Source organism: Euleptes europaea, chromosome 1 (genome assembly GCF_029931775.1).
Source record: "Euleptes europaea isolate rEulEur1 chromosome 1, rEulEur1.hap1, whole genome shotgun sequence".
Taxonomy (NCBI): domain Eukaryota; kingdom Metazoa; phylum Chordata; class Lepidosauria; order Squamata; family Sphaerodactylidae; genus Euleptes; species Euleptes europaea.
The window spans coordinates 71,199,798-71,220,728 of NC_079312.1; positions in this window are offsets into that span (position 1 = coordinate 71,199,798).

Consider the following 20,931-nt stretch of genomic DNA (forward strand, 5'->3'; position numbering starts at 1 on the left):
GCAGCTGATTTTTACTGTTTGTGTGAAAGGTGTTGCCTCATAAAATCCCTGAGTAATGGTAGTAGCCCCCCACCATGGTAAGGTCGGATTGCAGGTAACTGGCAGGGAAAAGAATCCCGAGTTCCATCAGTCAATTCCCGCTGACGAGTGAGAAAAGCCTTAGCCGGGGGGTCCCCATGGGTCAGAGCCATGGGATGTGTGTTGAGAAACTCAAAGAAAACTTTTATCCCTGGTTTTCCTGTTTCTACTTCCTCCCCTCTGGGGTATTGGGGTAAAAGTGTTAATTCAGGACCAGAGGATTAAAAGGAAGAGGAAAAAGGTCCCTTTGAAGTTTAAAAAGCTGAGATGCATCAGAAAAAGGTTAACCGTATATAAGGGGAATGAGAGTAAAATAAAAGATTCTTTTAAGTAAATAGAGTGTTTAAATTTTAAACAATGAATTGTATTAAAGCTTTCTGTCTTTCTCTCTTAAAAGGCTGTTTCTTACTTATTAAGCTGTTTATATGTCTGTGAAATCATTATGTGCCTAGCCCTGCATAGCCAGATACATGTCTTCCATAAATCACTCCCCCCTCTCTCTCCCTCCTCCTTTTTCCTTTCAAAGAACAAAAAAATGCAGCCTGCTCCCTGCTGGGGTGCCGAATCCCGACGGGAGCGGAACGCAAGGTTGGCTGCTGGGGGAAGGGAAAGGCTCATTGCTTGTGCTTGTTATGTTCAGCTTCTTTCTCTGTGTTTAATGTTTTGTTTGTGGTGATGTAAAGCAGATATACTGGGGTGAAGGTTATCTTCAAGTTGGAAATTGAAATGCCTAAAGGTTGTACAAAGGGCATCATGAATCCAGCATTTTATAAAACGGTAATATTTGGCTATTTTATAAGTTTATCCAGACTTCTATGTATGTCTTTTTAAAGGTTGCTGCTCTGCATTTCTTCTGAATTATGTTAAAAGCCTGCTCCACAGCCCTCATATAGAAGAAATCACACAGAGCAAGGCTGTATGCATTTTTGCATTTTAAAAGGAGGTGAGGCCTCAACGATGGCCATGTTAAGATGGCACCTACCTTGTCTACATCATCCATTCAACATAGCATGTGCCCTCCCCCAGAATAAAAAACAAAAACAAAAAGAGGTAACATAAAAGTTGTTTAATTATAATGTGTTTGTTTTCTGTATAAATTATTGCATATAACAATTGAACTTGCAATTTCCCCTGCCCTGCAATAAAAAGGGAGGGGGCAGAAGCTGGTTCCTCTTTTTATTTTTAAAATTGTTGTTTACAGGTTAATGATTCAGAGGATGCAGTTTTAAATATTGCATCAAATATACGTAAGGTTGCATATGTTCCCATTCAAAGTTAGCAAAGTGCTTTTCATTTTAGTTTTTGGGATACTTTGTTTAAAAAGGGATGGTAAAAAAATTTGTTATTGGTTCTTGTAGGTTATCCGGGCTGTGTAACCGTGGTCTTGGAATTTTCTTTCCTGACGTTTCGCCAGCAACTGTGGCAGGCATCTTCAGAGTAGTAACACTGAAGGACAGTGTCTCTCAGTGTCAAGGGTGTAGGAAGAGTAATATATAGTCAGAAAGGGGTTGGGTTTGAGCTGAGTATTGTCCTGCAAAAGTATTGTCCTGTAAGTATCAAGATAATGTGCTAATGAGGGTATGGTATGTTAATATGGAACCATTGTATCCTGAAGTGATCTGTTAATGTGTGTAATCCAAAACTAATCTGTATGGCTATTGTTGAATGTTGTCTTTGTCTGGAGGTTTTTCAGGGCAGGAAGCCAAGCCTTATTCATTCTTAAACTCTCCTCTTTTCTGTTAAAGTTGTGCTGATGTTTACTTACACAAAAACTCCAACCACCACCCCCGACAGAAAAGAGGAATAATCAAAACATTAATGGACCGTGCAAGACGGATCTGTGAACCACAGTTTCTCAAGGAAGAAACTAACCATCTAAATCACGCACTGCTAGCAAACGGCTACTCCAAGAATGAAATCAGAAGGGCCATTGAACCAAACAAAAATCAGAAAACTCAAGAAAAACAGTCTCCCATAGGAAAGGTTTTCTTGCCATTTATTAAAGGAGTCACTGATAGGATGGAGAAACTTTTGAAAAAACATAACCTACAAACAGTGTTTAAACCCACCAAGAAAATACAACAAATGCTACGATCAGCAAAAGACAAAAGAGACCCCCTCACCTCTGCAGGAGTATATCGTATACCTTGCAGCTGTGGAGAAGTTTACATCGGGACCACAAAACGCAGCATACAAACAAGGATAAAAGAACATGAAAGATACTGCAGACTTGGCCAACCTGAGAAATCAGCAGTGGCTGAACATGGACTGACACAAACAGGACACAGGGTCTTATTCCAAGACACTGAAAGACTGGACAATTCTACCAACTATTTTGTCAGATTGCACAGAGAAGCCATTGAAATTCATAAACATCAGCACAACTTTAACAGAAAAGAGGAGAGTTTAAGAATGAATAAGGCTTGGCTTCCTGCCCTGAAAAACCTCCAGACAAAGACAACATTCAACAATAGCCATACAGATTAGTTTTGGATTACACACATTAACAGATCACTTCAGGATACAATGGTTCCATATTAACATACCATACCCTCATTAGCACATTATCTTGATACTTACAGGACAATACTTTTGCAGGACAATACTCAGCTCAAACCCAACCCCTTTCTGACTATATATTACTCTTCCTACACCCTTGACACTGAGAGACACTGTCCTTCAGTGTTACTACTCTGAAGATGCCTGCCACAGTTGCTGGCGAAACGTCAGGAAAGAAAATTCCAAGACCACGGTTACACAGCCCGGATAACCTACAAGAACCAATGAACTCTGACCGTGAAAGCCTTCGACAATAAATTTGTTATTGTTTTTTCTAGAATGTGCAATTCCTAAATTGTTGTTTCTGCCATTTATTATACCATGTCTTATAAGGTGTATATGCTCTTCCATTAATGCTTCTTGTTTAATTATATTGCCAGCTCATCAAAACCCTACTGGGGCTCCTGCTAAGTCTATGCTTCTTCAAACTGTCTCTCCTGAGTTTGTCCACCTCTGGAACTCTTAAATAAAGCAGTTTTAGGGATCTCCCGGAATCTCCCGGAATCTCCTGGAATCACCCTGAAATTGACAAGAATGTCAATTAACATGAAAAAAGGGGGAAATAAAGTGCCCCTAATAAAGGTCTTTTACCTGTAGCACTATAAACTGGCCCTGTGTACATAAACAGGTGCAGGAATCCTCCTTACCGCCCCTCCGTCCTCTCTCTTTCTATTCTTTTTCCTTTCACTTAAGTCTCTATAAAGCACGCACACATTCCTCCAACTGTAACAAGTAACAAAGGCCGGCATTCAGCTCATTATCTGAAAAAAGGGGACTCTCTGTTCAGACCTAACGCATGAACAATTGTTATAGAATTTTATTTCCAGGAAAAAGACTGAATCGTGAACAGAAGACATCAAAAGAAAAGCTTTGTGTGTTTGGTGCAGGAAAGTTGTCATGTGAAATAAATCTATCCCCACAAGTGGATCAAACAATTCAGGATTGAAACAACCCCTCCATCCAGCCTTTAATGCCAGAAGTGTGGCGTTCAGGTACTTTTAATGTTGTAGTTTATTGCAGGGTCTCCATCAAAGACAATGACCCCTTTGCAGAGATGTTTTTCCTGAAAATCGGAAAACGTGGTTTCCAATGCCTAGCCCTCTTCCAGCTTCATCATTACTCTAGCCCTTATCCAACACTCACAAAGACTGACTCTTGGACATTCCTCACTGCTGCAAACAGAGGTTTACAAAGCTTAAATGTTCCTGAGGGTCTGGGCCAGATATAACGTCATTCCAGGAAAATGGGTACTGATCCAGGAACTCTGCGGAGCTGATGGCCTACAACTGAGGTACAGCAAATGTTCCAGGTACTGCTCAAATACCTTTTACAGCGGTCAAAAGTCGCAGAAAAGACAGCGTGGAAACATGCTAGTCATGTGGAAAAGGTATCCCAGATGCCTAATGCTGAATCAACAATAAAAATCTCAGGCCCTAAACCCTCACTTTGTTCTGCAGAGAGAGAACACAGCGTTTACTAACTTAGGCACCCCTCTGGACAATGGGTGCCCTTCCTGAGTGTTTCCAATGTGATTTCTGGAGGCGATTCACACTGACAGTTACAAAAGGACTAAGTTTTGTTGTTTAAAAAGTTTGTGGAAACACTAAGATTGTGTTTGATTTTAATACGGACTTTGGCTACACATCTCCATCTTTCAGACTATACATAAAGAGACTGATTATATGGACCTTGCCCACATCTACAAGGTCATGTGCCTGTCCGCCCTGTGTTATCAGAGTGACAATTAAAATGAAACCATCAACACAGGTGTACTAAAATGATTGTGGGGATATCAAGAACAAGGGTTTTCTAATCATCATAACCAGGACATATTTGAACATACGAACCACTTAAAGACATTTTGCCCGTGACATTCGGTTTGATACTCTAAATGAACAATGGACAATATTACAGGTGCAAGTGTTTCCTAATGCATGTCAAGTACGAACTGGGGATTTATGGGGGGTTCTTAATATATCTGCATAGAAGGTTATTTATTGCTTAATGATCCTTTTTGTTTTATTGTCTGCTGCTGCCTACAGTACCTGCCCTCAGATTCTGCATATTTAGCTTTAGCTTAAACTCTCATGCCTGCAGTTGCTCTCACCACCAATTGTTCTATTGACCTGCTGATCCAACGCGCACTGCCCCAAGGGAGTCTATGCGCCTCCTCGACCTCTAGCCCCCTCACACTCCCGCGCTTTAAAAGAATTTAAAGGTACAAGAAAAAGGGGGGAAATGTAATGCCCAGATTTAAGGGCTGGTATAGAACACTATGCATTCATACGCACACACATGAAAGCTTTGGGGATGTTGGCAGCCAGGAGCCAGGAGCCAACAAATCATACTCTGTGCCTGGTGCTGTCTTGCACCAGTAGAGAGCTCTGAATTACCTCAAACCTCAGGAATGTGTTTTCTACTTCCTAGATCACAAGACCTAGCACTTGCTTAAAGACGCCTTTGGGCAATATCTGTAGGCTATGCTAATTAATGTGGAGTAGACACCTAACGTGTATTGGTGCTTTTCTGTATCAATCTGCTTGTCAGTGGCTATGGGCCTGCCCCATCCGAATGCATAAATGATACTGAGTTCCTTTGTTCTCTGGTGAGTAACCCTTCATCTTATCTGTGGGTTATTTCACCCCAGGTCTGTGTTTAGCTAAATAAAGAACTGTTGGGTTTAACTTTAACCTCCTCCTTGTTGTCTATTATTGGACTCTATAAGACAACCAGGCACTTCATTACCTTAGTGGAAGGGAGAGAATAGCTAGGAAACCTTCCTGAGTGGGCAGTCTGGAGTTTGAGACCACTGTTTGGCCTGTAACCTTCTATGGCAGAGAAGAATAATAGCTTGTCAGTTGGAATGTAGCCAGCAGGAGGAGATCAGCATCTGAATTTTTGCAGTTGGCTTGAACAGGGGCTCCTAAGGTTGCCAGTTCCGGTTTGGGAAATACATGGAGCTTTTGGGGGCGGAGCTTAAGGAGGACAGGGTTTGGGGAGGGGAAGGACTTCAATGCCATAGAGTCCAATCACCAAAGCGGCTATTTTCTCCAAATGAACTGATCTCTATCGGCTGAAGAGCAGTTGTAATAGCAGGAGATCAAAAGCTACTACCTGGAGGTTGGCCACCCTATTCCTCCAGTCCAAAGTCACAGGTACCAACACTACTGGCTGGTGATAAATTATTGTGTTATGGAGGATCCTGGCAACTAACCTCACCCAAAACATAGGTTTCCTAAGTATCTGCCTTGTCATCCCAAAAGGCCATTTATCAGGCTGGGAGCATTTTACCCAGTTAGTAACAGGGTATTATGGTGCATATAGACATATAGGAGACCAGCTTTATGGGACAAGGAACTTCTTTCATTGGGGCAGCTGAAACCTGTCCATAAGTTCTGCTTCAAAAAATGTTATCCCTGGATTACTATAAAAGATATGATAATAGTCATAACGCAACAAAAGTTAGCTTTCCCCAAAATGCCATCTCCAGCCTTTTGGTCTATTTCAGATATCCCAACCAGTTGAGAGCAGGCCCGGAGAAATGATATCACATCTTTCACATTGAGGAAGTCAGTGTAAACACCACTTATCATGCAATTGCACATTTGGTTTGGTTTTGGTTTTCTTCCTCTTTCTAAATGTCTTCTTCCTACTGTTCAGGCACAGATAAAAAAAAATAGCACGCAGTATGTTGCCAAACTGTTCTGTAGATTAAGAAATTGGTTTCTGTGCATGAGATAGCCTGAGGTTGGGGGGCGGGTGGGGGGGCAGGTGTGTGCAAACTGAAACATCCTGTTTCAGTTCATTCACCTCTTTTATTCAACAACACAACATTTTAGTTCTAAAATGACAAAGATGCCCAAAGTAAAGCCAATATACTTTCAAGTATGCTGGTGGTAAAGAACAGGAAAGGACCATTGCAATGCTCTGCATGGGTTTACGGTTGCCAGGTTCTTCTTCGCCACCGGCGGGAGGTTTTTGGGGCGGAGCCTGAGGAGGGCAGGGTTTGGGGAGGGGAGGGACTTTAATGCCATAGAGTCCAATTGCCAAAACAGCCATTTTTTCCAGAGGAACTGATCTCTATCGGCTGGAGATCAGTTGTAATAGCAGGAGATCTCTAGCTAGAACCTGGAGGTTGGCAACCCTAGCTTTCAGTGATATGTGGTAGGTCATTGCTAGAAACAGATTTCTAGATGGCCAAGGTCTGGTCTACTCAGGCATTTCTTGTGAATGTAAAGGAATGTTGTTTCTCAGAGAAGAAACTGTAAGGGAGATTTTAATGGTATAACACAGTGAAATAATACTATCATAATGTAAGACTTTGGGACAACAAAATTGAAAGGAAAAGCTTCAGAATATAGGGGGTGAATTTTGGAGTCCTGTCTGTAAGGGAGTTGATCTATAGGGCTGCCAACTCTGGGTTCAGAAATTCCTGGAAATTTGGGGATGGAACCTGGGGAGGGTGAGGTTTGGAGAGGAAAGGGAGCTTCCACTCGCTGAAGATGCCATATTTTCCCATGGAAATGATCTCTGTAATCTGGAGATCAGTTGTAATTCTGGGAGAACTCCAGCCCCCATGTGGAGGCTGGAAAACCCCAGCCTAACCCTTTATCACTGAAGATCATAAATGAATTGCTGTTTTAATCAGACTGATTTTGTAGACTGATGTTATCTATTTTAATATTGTTAAGGTTTTATGAAGATTTTACTGTTATTTACATGATTGGTAACCCACTTGGAGAAGAAGAAGAAGAATTGGTTTTTATATGCCGACTTTCTCCACCACTTAAGGGAGACTCAAACCAGCTTACAATCACCTTCCCTTCCCCACAACAGACACCCTGTGAGGCAAGTGAGGCTGAGAGAGCTGTGATTAGCCCAAGGTCACCCAGCTGGCTTCATGGGTAGGAGTGGGGAAACAAATCCAGTTCACCAGATTAGCCTCTGCCACTCATGTGTAGGAGTGGGGAATCAAACCTGGTTCTCCAGATCAGACTCCACCACTCCAAACCACTGCTCTTAACCACTACACCATGCTGGCTCTGAAAATGTAGACCATATCGTTCTTATACATTGTTATTCTGGGAGTCGACTAAGAATCACAAATGGAGACATGTTGAAAATTCTCCCACATACATGCCCATATTTTCTCCTTCAGTTCTGCAGAATTTCTGATCTCCCTCTGTTTTCTTGGTAAATTTGTAGACTCCCTCCAGGTATGTAGAAACGCCTCCATTGTGCATTTTTATGATTGGCATGAGCCCCACACTGGCTATCACTTGGAGGCTTCCTTTGGTGCCAAGGTAAAGGTAAAGGTCCCCTGTGCAAGCAACGGGTCATTCCTGACCCATGGGGGAATGTCACATCCCGGCATTTTCTAGGAAGACTTTTGTTTACGGGGTGGTTTGCCAGTGCCTTCCCCAGTCATCTTCCCTTTACCCCCAATAAGCTGGGTACTCATTTTACCGACCTCGGAAGGATGGAAGGCTGAGTCGACCTTGAGCCGGCTAACTTCCGTTGGGATCGAACTCAGGTCATGAGCAAAGCTTTGGACTGCAATACTGCAGTTTACCACTCTGCACCACGGGGCTCCTTTTGGTGCCAAAGACAGGATAAAAAAAAAACACTAATAAAAATACTGGGTTGTATCCATCTGCTTGTGCAATGGGTCATCAAAAATCCTTAGGTATTCACCTTAAAAATGGGTGAAGCAGCTCTGGATGTAGAAGGAAGCGATCTAAAAATGAAGGCATACAGTCATTAAAAAAACACCCTCACAACTATTAGAAAATAAAATTTTATTTGTAACATCTACCGTGGATCATGCCATTTCATTATGTGCAAATAACACCCATCAATGCAGATGTAAATTTACATGTGATGAGCTTATCCTATGATTATCACTGCATGGACTGATTGTGTTCATCCACCCCAATCAATGTCTTTTTCTGATGAAGTTCAATTGTGATGAACATCTGATGCTACCTCTCAGGTAATAAAACAGGATTTTAAAAAAATGATTAACAATGTGTCTTCAGTGGAAAACGTTAAGGACTTAAATCCACAGGGGGTTCACATAATACATCCAGATTCAAATTTCATCATAAAAAAACCACATAAAATGCTAAAACCCAAGAGAGGCTATCTCTCTTTTCTCAGGATCCACTGGCAATACTGGCAGACAGGCATATGTACAGCAGGCAAAGAGAATGCAGCAGGAAAGTGTAGCACAAGGGAGCAGAGTACATGTTGAAGGTCATAGATAAACCATAATAGAGGAATAATTAACTGGATTTATGTGGTCCCATTAGCTTTGCTGGTGCTGCACATCAGACTGCAAGGTAATTAGCCATGGCGTACAGAAGGATTTAAAGAGCATTTTACATTAAACACTGTCATCACCGTTAATAAGCCCAGCTAAAGCCCTTGCCACTATTTGTGTAGCTAAGGTTGGAACATCTATTATTCCCTCTGCTTTAAAGAGGAAATGATGCTGTAGAGGCCAAAAAGCTCTGAAGGCTCAGGGCACAGCTCTGCGCTAAACCCCACTGCAGATGTGTTTTCATTCTCACCAGAGTACTTAGAATATGGATGCTGTGTGCAGTTAAGGTAGAATGGGATTGAGAAGCCTCTTCCTACTTATTTGCTTTAAAAAATTCTGGTTTGCCAGGCCACTATTCCTGGTTTGCCAGGAAATTGCTGTTTGGACAGTTAACTCACATTGAAGACTGTATACAAGATCAACAGAAAGTGGAGCATATGCCCTTTCCAAGAAGTAGCTCCATATCAACTTCTGTGAAGTCACATAGGCAAGCTTCTGGCTGAGATAAACATGGGGCAGCCATTTTCAGCAACACAGAGATGTTTTCTATGCTACTACCTAGGAGGAGTCCTCTGATTATGACTGGGCTCAGAATAACAAAGGATGGCTATCTCCATTACGGCTAGGGTTGCCAACCTCCAGGTAGTAACTAGAGATCTCCTGCTATTACAACTGATCTCCAGCCGATAGGGATCAGTTCACCTGGAGAAAATGGCCACTTTGGCAATTGGACTCTATGGCATTGAAGACCTCCTCTCCCCAAACCCCGCCCTCCTCAGGCTCCATCCCAAAAATCTCCCACCGCTGGCAAAGAGGGTCCTGGCAACCCTAATTATGGTCTATTTGTGACTTTATGAACAGTAGCCTTTTGGTCTGATTCAGCAAGGCAAATATTTGGAGCAGGAACCAGCTCATGACTTCTGTCTGGTGTTCAGGGATGCCAAAGTCTTTGCTCACTTAGAGCACAACAACAGCTTGGATCCCACGTAGATTTCCACAGGCCCAAGGAAGGATGGTGATTTTTGCCAATTCCACTTACCCATGGTAGCCAAAAACTCACCCTGAAATGCTGGTTGTAGGGAATGGGGGACTTCCTCCCCCCCACACACAGAATAGTTTGGAGGAAAACGGAAGTCTCCTTCAGAAGGGGGGAATCAGCAGAAATCACCCCCCTTGTGCCTGTGGAATCCAAGCTAACTTGGATCCAAGCTAACTTATTTTCATCACAAACACAATTGTTGCGGTTACTTCATGACAGACAACCATATGGATGCCTGTCTTGTATGATACAATATATAGTCCAATCATGAATTTTTTAAAAAATCAATACTTCCCAGAGTTTGTGCTGAGTAAGCCTCAAAAAGTAAAAACTGGACAAAAATAATTCATAGGCCTGTGTGTTGAACCATCAGCAAGAAAAGGATTTATGTCAATTGCCATCATACAGTTTGGATGTCAACAGAATTATCATGCTGGATCAAACAAACAACCCTCTAATCTGGCATAATGCTTCCCACAGTGGTCAAGTTGTGCAAACCCTCAAAGAAGACCAAGAAGGTGTCAGATGAGGATCTGGGAGACCCAAGTTCAAATCTCTACTCTGACCTGGAAGCTCACCGGGTGACCTTGGGCCAGTCACATGCTCTCAGCCAAACCTACCTCATAGGGTTGTTCTGAGGACAAAATGGAGGAGAGGGGAATGATATAAGTCACCTTGGGTCCCCATTGGGGACAAAAGTGGGGTTCAAATGAAGTTAATCAATAAATGTGTAGCGCTACTTGGATGTTTGACAGCCTTAACCAGTGAGGAAGGCTAGCTTCTGTCCTGGGGAGAGGAGGGGGTTATTTCCTTCACAACGCTAAATGCTACTGCATCTTCAGATGGAGAACCACAACACTCTAATCAGTCATATTTGACATGTTTAGTTATCCTTGCTGTTGGATCGGCCAGTGTCCGCACAACATCTGGAAGGCAAAGCATTTTTCTCCCCAATTAAAACAAATTTGGGGCAGGGTTGTGTGTCAGAATGAGAGAATGAAAGTTGAGCTGTGCTGTGGAACAACTTCTCTCTACATCTGAAATTCTTTTCAATTTTTTGTCCATTCCTAGTTTCCTGTCCTTTTATTCTTCCCAGCTCTCTCTTGAAAGATTTGGAAGTCCCTCATCCAACCCTCCCTCCTTTTCATCGAAAAGAAAAATGATGTAGAACTGCTGCCTTTGATCACACACACACATGGAGACAGAACAAACGGTGCCTCCAGAGAGCATACTTCCTGCCAGCAACAGACAGGTGTTCCTTTGGGCAGCCGCCAAGGCATCACCACAGGCTACCTGGCAGCATGTATGTGTGGCACCTGCACCTGTTTCTTTGAAAGCCACAAACAAGCTAGCAGGTGGAGCAGGTCACCAGGTGGAGGATGCCACTCTATCACAGAGTGAGAGAAAGGGATTTGACCTCGTTACTCATTTACATCATAAGAGGAGGCAGAAATCCAAGGTGAGCCATGACTCTTCACACCGGCCAAATGCCAAACACCCATTGCTAATGGTCCAGATGGGAAATGTGGGGGGTAGACTCTCAGAAAGCTCAAATAAGCATGTACAGGAAAGTAGGTTGTGCCCGTGGCACCAGGGAAGGAACCAATCTCTGCCCATCAGCCCATCACACAGTATTACGCATGACAGATCCAGCCAGTTGTACCAGGAAATTTTAATGAACATGTGAAAAGTTATTTCTAAAGAAGGGGCATATCAGTGAAAAGGCGTATCGACAAAAAAAGATGGATGAGTGTTAGGGTTGCCAGTTCCGGGCTGGGAAATACCTGGAGATTTTTGGGGTGGAGCCTGAGGAGGGGAGGGTTTGGAGAGGGGAGGGACTTCACTGCCATAGAGTCCAATTGCCAAAGCGGCCATTTTTTCCAGGTGAACTGATTTCTATCGGCTGGAGATCAGTTGTAATAGTGGGAGACCTCCAGACACCACCTAATAAGTGGATCAGTTCACTCCCCCACCCCCACCCCCAAGATTTTGGTTGTGGGGGCAACACATCAGCTGCGCAAGGCTAGTCTGTCTCAGGACTCTCCCTGTGCAGGAGTATAACAGGGACCTTAACCAGGCTATCTCTCGGGGCCTTTCCACTGGGCCACACCTCTTCGCATTGTTGCCTGCCCGTTTTCATACAACTGCCCAGTGAGGGTGCTGCTGGCCCTTGGTGTGGGGAGCAGGGGGATGAGCCCAACTTCAGCCTTGTGTTTTGGCACACTGCAGAGTGAAATGCAGACTTTACTTTGGGTAGCTATCCCCCATCCTAGGGCTCTATTCCACGTCTCCTGTTTGCCACACAGGCGGCCTTCCTCAGTGAGCTATTGGGGTGTGTGGGAAAGCCTTTGTTGGAGATGATGTTGTTGTGTGTTACCCCCTGTTGCTGCTCTGGTGTCTGCAGAGTCCCCTACTGCAAAAGGGAACTCAGCTGCAGGCAGGAACTCAAACCCGTGTCTGTGCAGAGGCTCCCTGGAGTATGTTAACTCCAGGAGTCCTGCTGCTCATTTTATTTATTTATTTATTTAAAACATTTATTAGCCACCTTTCTACCTTACAGGAACTGAAGGTGGCTTACAATGTAAATAATAGCAAAATACAACGAAATACATAAAATAGATAAAAACCACTAGTTAAAATCAATAATTTAAAACTGCTTTAGGCAGAAGAACTAATCAAATGCTATCATGAGTAAAGCTGTCTTCATCCGCCTCCTAAAGATAAAGAGTGAGGGGGGCCAGGAACACTTCCCTGGTAGGGTTAGCAACCTCCAGGTAGTAGCTGGAGATCTCCAGCTATTACAACTGATCTCCAGCTGATAGAGATCAGTTCACCTGGAGAAAATGGCCGCTTTGGCAATTGGGCTCTATGGCATTGAAGTCCCTCCCCTCCCCAAACCCCGCCCTTCTCAGGCTCCACCCCAAAAACCTCCCGCCGGTGGCGAAGAGGGACCTGGCAACCCTATTCCCTGGGGAGGTTATTCTATAACTGTGGGGCTGCCACTGAAAAGGCCCTTGTCTGCACACCAGATGATCTTCTTTGGTCAATGAGACTGTCAAGAGGGCCTCTCCCTGTGAACCTAGCTCCCGGGCAGGAACATATGGGAGAAGACGGTCCTTTAGATACCCCAGTCCCAAGTCTTGTTGAGCTTTAAAGTCAAAACCAACACATTGAAGAAGGCTCGGGAGCAAATCAGAATCCAGTGTAATTGCTGCAGGATTGAGGGCACACAACTCCAGCGACTGGCTCTGACCAGCAGCCTAGCTGCAGCATTCTGTACTAGCTGCTGCCTCTGAACACTCTTCAAGGGTAGCCCCAAGTTGAGCACATTGCAATAGACCAGTCTAGATGTAACTAAGGCATGGATTACGGTGGCTAGATCAAACTGAGCCAGAAAAGGGCACAGCTGGTGCACCAGCCAAAGCTGGGGAAATCACTCCTAAACACAGCAGCTACCTTATTTCCTAAGGTGACCTCTGTGTCAAGCAGCAAATCCAAGCCGCTAACCTGACTTTTTAAGGGGACTTTTTAACCCCATCCAACACAGGGGAGATCTGAAGTCCCTGGTCCAGCTTTCTACTAACCCAGAGCACCTCTTCCTTGTCAGGATTAAGTCGCAGCTTCTTTACCCTCATCCAGCCCATTACTGACTCCAAACGCCGGTTTAGACAGCTTCCTTGGAATTAGGTGGAAAAGAAAGGTAGAGCTGGGTATCATCAGCCTATTAGTGACATGTGCAGCCTGCATATTGGTGACTCCACAGCTCATGCCACTTGCCTCCATGAGGTTGTGGCATAAGTGGGTCTTTCCTCTCGATCTTCTGGCATTCAGCTGTGGCAAAATTGATGGGCAGTGGTTGGCTGCGCCCATGTGTGCCACTCATAGGGACATCAGCAGGGGGTCACTCCCAGTTTGGTGGGTGTTACTGGGATTGCTAAGGGCTCTGACGCTATGTGGACTGGGCCATGTGGAGGGGTAATTGTTTTTTTTCCGCATAGTATGTCCATAGGATGGTGAATGGCAGATCCTGTGCTGTAGTAGCTATGGTGTGGTCAGTGTGCCTTACCTTGTATAATCAAATCTCTTTTTGGAAGAGATGGCCATTTTCAATACTGGGTCAAAAATATTCTGCCCATTAAAAATAGTTGTCATAAAATGTACCACTGCACTTCAGGGATATTTTCAGTTATAATATCAGTCAAACCCAGATTTGCCCTTAATAAAATACCACTTTCTTTATGGATCTGGCCCCAAAACGCCTTTAACAAGATAGTACAACCACCACAAGTGCACAAAGGACCCTACCTGATTTCTATACTTCCAACAACGGGAGAATCCCTAAAGTATCTCAGATAACCAGCGAGGTGTATAATATGATCCGCAGATTATTTTCAAACAGTTTTTTCTAATGTATTAATTTTATATTTATATGTTGTTACTCAATTATACAATAAATACACAAACAAGGAACCACCCCAAAAAGGCACATTGAAAGCAAAAATAAACAGCTTTTGGCTAATGCAATAAAGGTTGATTACCTGGTTGTTAGTTGGCAATATTGTTTCATCACTGCATAAACTACTGATTTCAAGTGCAATCCTACGTAGTTTTATTTCAGTCTAAGACCAATGATTAATTTTTATTGTAGAAATTCTTCCTAGCCATGACATTTTTAGTTTAGACTATTTCTGCAAATCTTTCTGTATCTTCTCCCACATTGCTAGGGTTGCCAGGTCCCACTTCGCCACCAGTGGGAGGGTTTTGGGGTGGAGCCTGAGGAGGGCGGGGTTTGGGGAAGGGAGGGACTTCAAGGCCATATAGTCCAATTGCCAAAGTGGCCATTTTCTCCAGGTGAACTGATCTCTATCGGCTGGAGATCAGTTGTAATAGCAGGAGATCGCCTGTGAGTACCTGGAGGTTGGCAACCTTGTACATTGCTTTATAGTTGTCTTTAAATCATTTTGTCCAGTCAAATTTATTCCCAAATAGTTCACTGGATCTGACATTACTGTACATCCTGTAATCCTCCTAATATTTTCCTCTTCTTGTTTTGTTAAAAAAATTAAAATTATTTTTGTCTTTTTTCTATTGATTTTATATTCTGAGAAAGATCCAAATTCTTCAATTTGCTCTATTATATGCTGCATTAAGAATTGAGGGTTTGAGATTGTTAATACCACATCATCAGCATAACTTTTCATTTTAAACTCTGATGTACTGATGAGCTACATGTTATGTTTCCACAACAGGGCAACTGGCACCCCTCAGGGCCATTTCAGATCAAGAAAATGCCTGGGGGGGAGGTCTGAGCAAATCCTCTCTGAACCCTAGGGATATCAGCCTCCAGGTGGGACCTAGGGATCCCCCAGAATCACAGTGCAATCCTAAAGAGAGTTACTCCAGTCTAAGCCCATTCATTTCAGTTGGCTTAGACTGGAGTAACTCTGCATAGGATTGAATTGTTAGCTCCCCTGGAGAAAATGGATGTTTTTTGGGGGGGGGGGACTCTATGGCATTGTGCTGCATATCCCTGTCCTCTCCAGGTTCCATCCCCAGATGTCCAGGAGTTTCCCAACCTGGATCTGGCAACCCTAGTTTGAAGAGGGTTCACACATGCCCAAGGGCTTCTCTGTACAATGCATGCAGATATGTCCTGGGGGGAAATATGACATGCAGTTAAACTCTGAGACAGTCTCAATCCAAAAGCTGCCACTCTACTTCATGGTTTTATTTCAAAACTGTTAACTGAACAAAGAATCAGATTCTTCTTTGGATAGACCCAAATACAACTAATAAGTCCTTTTCTTTCACCCATAGAAATACGATTATATCTGAATGTGGTGTTTTCGAAAGGTAGCCTTTCATCAGTTCTTCACATTTGTTCCACATTTCTGAGGTTCTTGCTGCAACTAAAAGGAAAAGAAACAGGATTCTACTTAAAACTAAAATGAACAGGGAAAGCCTAATGAGTAAGAAAGCTGCATGGTCATCTTAACCCACGCTCCACATCCAGTTTACAAGCTGGAGGTCAAATTCTGGTGGATCAAAACATTTTTTCAAAATGTAGTAGAGACAACCATTTCTCACCTCAGCTAAAGTTCTATTAAAGCTTGTTCAGGGCCTGTGGTGAAACAGGCAAATGCTTGACAAACTAATTCACAAGAGCGAATGGGTTCTTCCGTATGAATCCCAGCCAAGTAATGAATTCAAAAAGTCCAATGGGAAAAAAAGACTTTGAAGGAATCCACATGCTGAGATGTATTCAAAAGAGTGGCATCAGGCATATCTGTAACACCCTCTCTTTCTGTGTTTCTTTCTCTGTCTTTCTATACTTTTATGGTTTGTGACACTGCCACACCATTTATTTATGCCTACCTTTAGAAAAGACAAACTCCTTTGGAAATGTACAACTCTTGCATGCTCCAGGCATCCTCCCTTCCCTTCAGGTGTCTTTCAGCTAATTGCAAGTTTCCTGTGCATTCACCTTATGACCTACCTGGTGTTGTAATAATAAATATGTCCTAGCGGCAGTACTAAGCAACCAGAGTAATGAGATACGTTATTCTGTTAGATACATTCACAGTGTTTTTCTATTTTGCCCTCCATGATCTAGGTACAAGGCGTGGCTTGATGTTATGTAACTGTTTTTGAAGAACAATCTGTATAGATGGATGGGTATTGTTCTACAGCTAACCTGTGCAGGCAGATACTGACCTAGATGTGCTAGATTGAAGTCCAGTAACAAGATTTACGGGGTATGAGCTTTCAAGAGTCAAAACACCCTCAGATGGGAGTTGGAATGGAGATCTCTGAGACCCAATCAGAAGGTGAGAGCAGTGTTGCAAAGAAGGAGCTCAGGATGCAGCGTTCATATACATAATGGTAGCATAAAAACCACCTTGAAACGTACTGTCACCAAACATATCTACTTGCCTTCAGCCACCATCCTAAACACATAGGGTTGCCAGGTCCCTCTTTGCCACCAGCGGGAGGTTTTGGGGGCAGAACCTGAGGAGGGCAGGGTTTGAGGAGGGGAGGGACTTCAATGCCATAGAGTCCAATTGCCAAAGCAGCCATTTTTCCTAGGCGAACTGTGTCTCTCAGCTGGAGATCAGTTGTAATAGCAGGAGATCTCCAGCTATTACCTGGAGGTTGGCAACCCTATAAACACCAAACGATCCATTGTCTATGGCCAAGCTCTAAGCTACAGCTACATCTGTTCTGATCCCTCAGACAGAAATTCTCATCTGCAAGATCTGCAACAGGCAGAATTACAGTACCCACCTGATGTAGTAAGGAAACTGATCAGCAAAGCCAGAATGATACCAAAGGATAACCTACTACAAGATAAGCCCAAACAAAACAGCAACAGAACACCATTGGTGGTCACATACAGCTCTCAGCTCAAATTGGTTCAACGCATCTTAATGACATACAACCTATGCTGGACAATGATACTCCTCTCTCACAGGCATTGGGAGGCAAACTTTTTCTTGTCCACAGACAGTCTCCTAATCTTAAACAACTTCTTACCCACAACAATGCCCTTCCTAACATGGTCAGCGACTCTGGGCCCAGGTAAGGAGACCACTGATAATGAAGGCTGCCCTGCCAGGATAATCTTTGGCTTCATTTTAGCAGCAGGTAAAAACATATCTTGTTTAACCTGCATTCCTCACTACTGGAGGATACCGTTTTCATATGTAAAAGCTGCTTTTATTTCATCACGAGATTTTACATTTTCATGGACTGAGTGGTTATAGTAACCCTCTTGTTTCTGTTCAGTTTGTATTTTTGTAAGTTGCTTTGAGCATAGTTTTCTCTAAAAAGCAATACATAACACAGGAGGCTCTTTTAGGCAGAGATCCAGGCCGTTTCCACATGAATGGTTTAAAACGTTCCATGCCGTCAAGAAGCTACATTGTATTTTTCCTGCCCCCACATGTTTTCCTCCATTTGGTGTTGTAAACATTTTCCCATCATTTATTATCCATTTCTTCAACTACTTTTTCTCCAATGTAATTTTTCCTTCATTTCCGAGGCCGCTGTCCTCCAGCGTGTAAACTTCCTGAAATGTTTTTTTATGTCTCCGCCCCACCAAACACCCTTCTCTTGTTCACACTCAGTTTTGAGAGAACAAACAATAGAGGGAAGTGGGGGAAACCTCCAGTGGAATCATCTGCAATGTCACCAATGACATGACGCTCCCCACCTGAAAACATCACTTTCAGGGTAAAGTGCGAACAGGATAAAACTGATATGGGAACACAGAAAACAACGTTGTAAAGAGAAGTGGGTGGACAAAAATTGTGGAAATGCAAGCCTCACAGATCAACCATGTGGAAAATCTGTTGTAAGCGATTAATATGAAAATGGCCCTTATTGGAGGCTCCAGTCATGGTTATTCGGTCTCTGGAGTTATTTGCATATGTTAATTATTGAATTTAATAGAAAAGGGCAAGAGTCCAGTAGCACCTTAAAGACTAACAAAAATATTTTCTGGTAGGGTATGAGCTTTCATGAGCCACAGCTCACTTCTTCAGATACAGCTAGAATGTGAATCCATCTGTCTTTAAGTAGAGGAGAGTGAATTCAGACAAGCATTAGTATGTAAATGTTAACAGTATGTCAATGTGAATAGCAGGCATGATGGGATTAGGTGTGGTATGCAGAAGAGTCTGTGATTTCCAGGGGAGAGATGGATGTGGAGAAATCAGCATTGGTATTGAATTTAAGGCAAATTTAGCCCTTCCCAATAATTAATTAATTAATTTGTTTTTTTACTTTCTCTGATATCAGACCGAAAGAGGGCTATAATAATAATAATAAAACAATATACAATTTAAAATGCGTAAAAACTAACGCACATACATAACCAAACATGAGTGTCAAAAGCCCTCTTAGATACTTCCACCTTGCAAAACTTGTAGAGTCTCAACAAAGTGGAAGCTTCCTAACAAATTCAGGAAGGCTATTCCATAAAATAGTAGCAGCTACTGAAAAAGCCCTAGAAGCCATCTTAAGCAATGACCACCCTAATTTCCCAACTGGAAGGAATAACTAATAGGAGCACAGCTATGGCACGGGTTGATACTAGAAGAAGCAGTTCTCCCAGTATGTGTGTCCCAGGCCATGAAAGGCTTTAAAGGCTGGTACGATTGAGTCACTGAAACAAACCTTCTTCCAAGTAAAGGGAAGAACACTAGGCAAGTGTTCAAACAAACACCCACACATTAAACTTCAAGTGATCAATGAGAGAATGGCATGATGACGGAGTAGAAAGTTACGACCCAGTAGAACCGGTCTTTGTTTCTACTTTTCCAATTAGTGTCACCTTCAGCAAGTCTTTCATCATCTGGTTCTTGTAGGTTATCCGGGTTGTGTAACCGTGGTCTTGGTATTTTCTTTCTTGACGTTTCGCCAGCAGCTGTGGCAGGCATCTTCAGAGGAGTAACACTGAAGGACACACTGTCAGGAAAGAAAAGACCAAGACCACGGTTACACAGCCCGGATAACCTACAAGAACCAATGAACTCTGACCGTGAAAGCCTTCGACAATACTTTCATCATCTGTTTCTCATTCTGTTCATTCAATGGGAACTCTGATTAGCATTTTCATGAGGCTTTTTAAAATAAATAATATTGGGTAGCAGGTTGGGTAGGAAGTCAGGTTGGGCAAGATGGCGGAGCGACCGCTCCCGTGGGAGCGGGACTGAAGAATACCTGCTTTGTGGCTAATAATTCCTACTTTAGCCCTGGGTCAGAAGATTTTCTTCGAAGAACCCAACTCTCAAGAGAGGAGGAAGGTCGCATCCCCGAAAAGGACTTTGGACGTACCAGCAGGCAAATTCAGGCAAGTCCTGTATAGCTCCGACCTCCCAACCGACCACCCCCCCATCCCTTTTTCCCCCCTCTCTCTTTTCTTTTTCCTCTCTCTCCCCTTCCCCTCTCCCTTTCCTTTGCTAACAACTATACCCCTTGGTTTATATATAAAAATATAGGATATTACACTGATAAGAACGTCACTACCTTTTTTTTTGTTTTTGACTTCTCCGAGGAACCGGTCTGCTGAGAAAGCCGGCACTGACTCTCGAGGAGACAACAAGGGCCCGGGAAGCTGGCGGTGTGAGCGGGTGGCGACGCGGACGGGTGAGGACGAGACGAGGCCCTGGGGGGCAGCGGTGTGAAGAAGGGCAGCGCAGACTCTCGAGGAGACCCGGAGGTCGCTGGAGTAGAAGGCGCTGACTCGCGAGGAGGCTGACGACGCAGGAGGGCGGCGGAGCCGACAGGCGAGGAAGGGACGAGGCCCCGGAGGCCGGCAACGCGAGGAAGCTGACTCTCGAGGAGACCCGGAGGCATGAGGAAATTGCAGTGCTGACTTTTGAGGAGGCTGGCCTGACTGTAGAGGCGGCTGGACTGCGAAAGCTGGTGGCTTTAGGGGTGGTGGGAGCAGACAAGAATTGCACACCACACTTTGAGTAATTTCGGTGACGTTAACCGGTAGTACGCTGAACTACAACTCCCAAGAACCTTAGCGATTTCTAGTTAGCTCAATACTGTCTCGGGGGGGAAAGGAATTTAAATAAGGAACCTATATATAAATAATGGGGAAAATCTATTGAAACAATCTATATAAATGAATTGTATAGAAGGCTGCTGTAAAGGTCAAATGTGCTTATGAGACTAATTTATTTAACTAAAGTGCTGAATAATCTAAATGTATGCTTAATAATATATTGGTAAGAAAATCAAAGTAACTCTTCTGAATTAATTGGTATAAAATATATAACGTCTATACTCTATTTGGGGTGGATATATAACATCTATAATTTATTTGGTGTGGATAACATATAGATATTTGAATAAGGTCAAAAAACTGTGGAATTTAAAGATAGCTGCTAGTATATATATTAATCATTTATGTCAGGTACTT